A 4,445-nucleotide genomic window follows, 5' to 3' on the forward strand; every position below is an offset into this window, starting at 1 on the left:
TAGTTCTCACATTATCTGGCACAAATAGCCGGCCCGGAGGCCCATTACCTGGCCCCGGGTTGACTCTGAGGGCAGAGGTTACCTCGTCTTCTATTCTCCACAGGGCTGCCCCGACCAAGCAGTGTTTGGGGACGATGGTGTCCGGCTCTCGCCCCTCCTCCTCTCTGGAAAACACTCTAGATAGGGCGTCTGGTTTGGTGTTACGTGATCCAGGTCTGTAAGTCAGGGAGAAGGAAAAACGTCCAAAAAACAGGGCCCACCTGGCTTGACGTGAGTTGAGGCGTTTCGCTGACCGGATGTACTCGAGATTCTTATGGTCTGTCCAAACCACAAACGGTAGTTCCGCACCCTCCAACCAATGACGCCATTCCTCTAGGGCGACCTTGACGGCCAGTAGCTCACGGTTGCCCACATCGTAATTGCGCTCGGCCGGGGACAACCGACGCGACAAGTAAGCACAGGGGTGGAGCTTACCGTCCGTCGCGGTGCGTTGGGATAACACCGCTCCCAGCCCCACGTCAGAGGCATCCACCTCGACAACAAACTGCCGGCACGGATCAGGTTGGGCAAGGATGGGAGCAGACGTGAACCGCCTCTTGAGTTCCCCAAACGCCCCCTCTGCTTCTGGGGTCCACACGTAGGGTTTGCTACAGGAGGTAAGTGCAGTAAGGGGAGCGGCGACACTACTGTAATCCCGAATAAACCGTCGGTAAAAGTTAGCAAACCCTAAGAACCTCTGAAGTTGCTTTCTCGTGTCGGGCCTAGGCCATCCAAGTACTGCCTCCACCTTAGCTGGATCCATCCTCACCTGTCCCTCAGAAATGACGTAGCCCAGGAATGAAACAGTGTCGGCATGAAATTCACATTTCTCCGCTTTGGCATATAATTTGTTCTCCAGGAGACGTTGTAGCACCAGGCGGACATGTTGAATGTGTTCGGTGGGGTCTCTAGAAAATATGAGGATGTCATCAAGATACACAAATACGAAACGTCCCAACATGTCTCTGAGCACGTCGTTAACCAGCCCCTGAAATACCGCTGGGGCATTAGTCAATCCAAACGGCATGACTTGATATTCAAAATGCCCCAACGGTGTGTTAAATCCTGTCAACCACTCGTCTCCCTTACGAATTCTCACCAAGTGGTATGCATTACGCAAGTCTAACTTAGTGAAGATTGTGGACCCTTGAAGTGCATCAAAGGCCTCGTTCATGAGTGGTAACGGATACTTATTCTTGATGGTTATCTCGTTTAAACCGCGATAGTCAATACATGGCCGGATTGTTCTGTCACGTATTGCCTCCACTGGAAAAGACCCAAACGCAGATTTGTTAGTCACCATGTATTTTATTCGTGAAAAGGAGGCACCGGACTAGGAGGTGACGGGGTGGTGACGGCGGTCCCGGATTCCAGAGGTGGGGGAAAAACAGTGAGCGGGATTCCCGGGGAGGTGCGTGGGCCATGCGGCCCGTTCAGGTGCCTGGGTGAAAAGAGGAAGACAGGACACTGGTTAGTTTTAGAACAGCGGCCTCTGACTTCTTGCTGTTCTTCGACCTGAGTTATCGGTCTGACTCACAAACAAGACTAACAATCCGGCGGGGAAGAGGCTTCGGGGCCGCTCCTAAATACCTCCCCTGATTGGAAGGCAGCAACAGGTGGGTGATTGTGGATGAGACGCAGCTGGGCCCTGCTCTCACCTCCGTGCTGACGTCCGGCCCCCTCGAGTGCTGGTTGGTGCCAACACACCGACGCCTCCTGAGGGTGGCGACCTGACATTTTCAAATGCGCTGATCCACCAGCGGGCTCGTGAGGGAGAAGAAAAGGGCCGACGTTCGGAAGAGGAATCCCAAACGGAGCAGCTGTATCGAGCCCCTTCTCGCCGGCGGGCGGCGACCCGCTCCCTCTTCACGGGGCAGCAGGGTGGAATGCTTTCACCCACTGGGTTTTTTTTGGGTTCCGGTCCGTCCCGCCAGAGCAAACATCTGCTCCCGCTGAAGTGTCCCTGGGCAAGGCGGCGCGACCCCCTACCGGCTTCACGGATGGGCCCCGCGCAGCCGAGCGGCTCCGATATCGGAGGGTCTCTGCTCAAGAGGGTCCGAGGAGGGTTGGCGTCCCCCGCTGTGTCCGATAACGACGGAGGACGTGCGTTTGTTTGCAGAGCTTGCGCACTTTCTGGCGTGCAATCGAATGCATCTGTTCCCCGCTGGCTGCGGCTCCGTAGGCCGCCTTCTGCAAATCACACTAACGCGACTGCGATGGCGTCCTAATCTCTGCCTAAATACCCCCCCCCTCCCCCCTTCTCCCTCCAACCCCGCTCCCCACAGACGCCTGCTCACCTCACCTGAAAACATTTGATGAATCTTTACAACGTGGAAGACACCGTATTATTCTTGGCGCCATCGACGGCTTCCTTTGAGGATTCATGAGTGGCTCTTTACAGCGGAAGAGCGTGAGTAGTGCACCACTTCCCTTCCCGGGGTTTTACGTCAAAGTGTCGAGTAAACGCTAAATGCTACTTTGCCGTCCCGTCTTTATTCATCATCGAGAATCCAGCCGCATGTAACTGAATGAAACCCAGCAGGCCTTTGGAATAGGCCGCAAGCTTCTCCGGGACGGGATCTGTTTACTGGTTTCGATTGCAGGGGCGCAGTACCGCGCTCTGAGCAGCAGGTGGCGGTTTGTGTCACTTTTTCTTTGAAGGAGAGGAGAGAAGCACTGCAGTGAGGGAGGAGAGAGTGACTGAAGTGCATTAGAGGGGAGGTAGATAAAAAAAGAAAAAAGCCCCTCTGATTCCAGGTCCCCCGGGGAGCAGAAATAAACTGGCATGGTCAGAATCAAAGGGCTTCGTCAAGGTCGGCTGTCCAACCAGACTGATTGATACTACATGAAAAAACAACACGTGTGTGTGTGTGTGTGTGTGTGTGTGTGCGTGTGTGTGTGTGTGAACAGCGATGGGACTGAGTCAACCTCAACATCCGGAGACCCAGCGGAGGACGGGAAACGAATACCCAGCGAACTACAGAATCTGCACCGTACTCAAGGGTCCGACATTTAAATCGCTATCGTTCTCTGCGTGTCATGGGATGGAAGGTGTTCCAGTAACGACCAACAAACGGGCTCTGGGACGACTGGACCTCCTTAAAGCCTCAGGAGCTGGTGGCGACCAAAGTGGAGCTTAAAGGTCAAAGCGGTCCCACTGGCAGGAAGCTATACGCTAATGCTAATGCTAATGCTCCGTGCTGGTTGGACATGGCAGCGACGTCGCCCATCGGGTTGTTGGGAACACTGAGCGAGACCAAAGCGGTTACTACAACGCCGTGGCAGCAACCTGTCAATCACATGTTAGCCACGCCCTCAACCGTGACCCCATTAATCTTTGCTGCAAACGGGACCATCATGTTGAACAAATGAACAAGAACGATTCAGACAATAAAGTTATAAAGAAAATCACATTTTGGGCGTCAAATGTTGCACATGACTTCTGCATAACTGATACTTTTATTCACATGGTGGGAAAAACACCCCAATTCCAGTCATGGACCAACTGCAGTACAATGTGTGTGTGTGTGTGTGTGTGTGTGTGTGTGTGTTTGTGTGTTCTCTCCATTCCTTACAGCCTAGTTTCCACCATCTAGGTCACATCACGTTGTGCTTCACCCATAACCTCCATCTGCTGGTGTGTGTGTGTGTGTTTAGGTGGGTGCATGATACAAGCTGCGTGCACGGTCTCCACCTATTTATACTGACTGCCCCCCCCAAAAAGGCCCAGCTCTGGAGCCCTCCTTCCTCCCTCCTCCTCATCCGCCCTGACTTTTCTCTTCACTGCGCCGTGTTTCTCCCCCCGCCACTCATGTTTTGAGAGGTGGAAATTGGAGACGAAGGAGAAGAAGTCTGAGAGGCGCTGAACATTAAATTAAGCGTGACCCCCCCCCCCCCGCTTTCCCGCAGACGCAAATCTCTTTCCACGTGGTTGTTTTTTCAGTTCGGGAGGAGCTGGTGATCTTTTTGTTTGCTTCAACTTCTATTATTCACCGCGTCTCTCTCTTTGTTTCCATCTTCCTTTATACTCCAGCACGTCAATCCGCCTTGTATCTCTTCGCATCGGCCCGTATCACCGTCAGGAATCTCTTTCTCTCGCCTGTTTACCACGAAAGCGCCGCACTCCTTTGATTCACCGCCCGTGGCGAGGCGAGCCGGAGCCCTCCGTCTCCTGCATTAAAGACACCAATCAGCGCTCCCGCAGGCCCTGCAGGGATGATCTTCCATCGGGCCCGGGGGGAAAAAAATAAATAATGTTTAAACATTAGCTAGTGGCCGTCGATCATGCATGGGATTGAATGCGCCGAGCCAAATTGCTTGTGTAGTCAAAGCCGCTGTGTGCACAGAGGCGTTTTGTGTGTGACTGGCAAAGCCGGTCGCCCGAAACGCTGTTTTTATGTTTGCAG

The 4,445-nt window shown here is 53.6% G+C and overlaps 1 long non-coding RNA gene across 1 annotated transcript; it reads right to left on the reverse strand.

The window, feature by feature from the left end:
• Nucleotides 1-1,327: 1,327 nt before the first annotated feature.
• Nucleotides 1,328-1,776, reverse strand: LOC144384585 (uncharacterized). The gene is made up of 2 exons (XR_013451387.1): nucleotides 1,577-1,776; nucleotides 1,328-1,480 (listed from the first exon to the last, which is right to left on the reverse strand). It is a non-coding gene; the product is annotated as an uncharacterized LOC144384585 (long non-coding RNA).
• Between the last annotated feature and the right edge of the window lie 2,669 nt (nucleotides 1,777-4,445).

Source organism: Gasterosteus aculeatus, chromosome 11 (assembly GCF_964276395.1).
Source record: "Gasterosteus aculeatus chromosome 11, fGasAcu3.hap1.1, whole genome shotgun sequence".
Lineage (NCBI taxonomy): Eukaryota > Metazoa > Chordata > Actinopteri > Perciformes > Gasterosteidae > Gasterosteus > Gasterosteus aculeatus.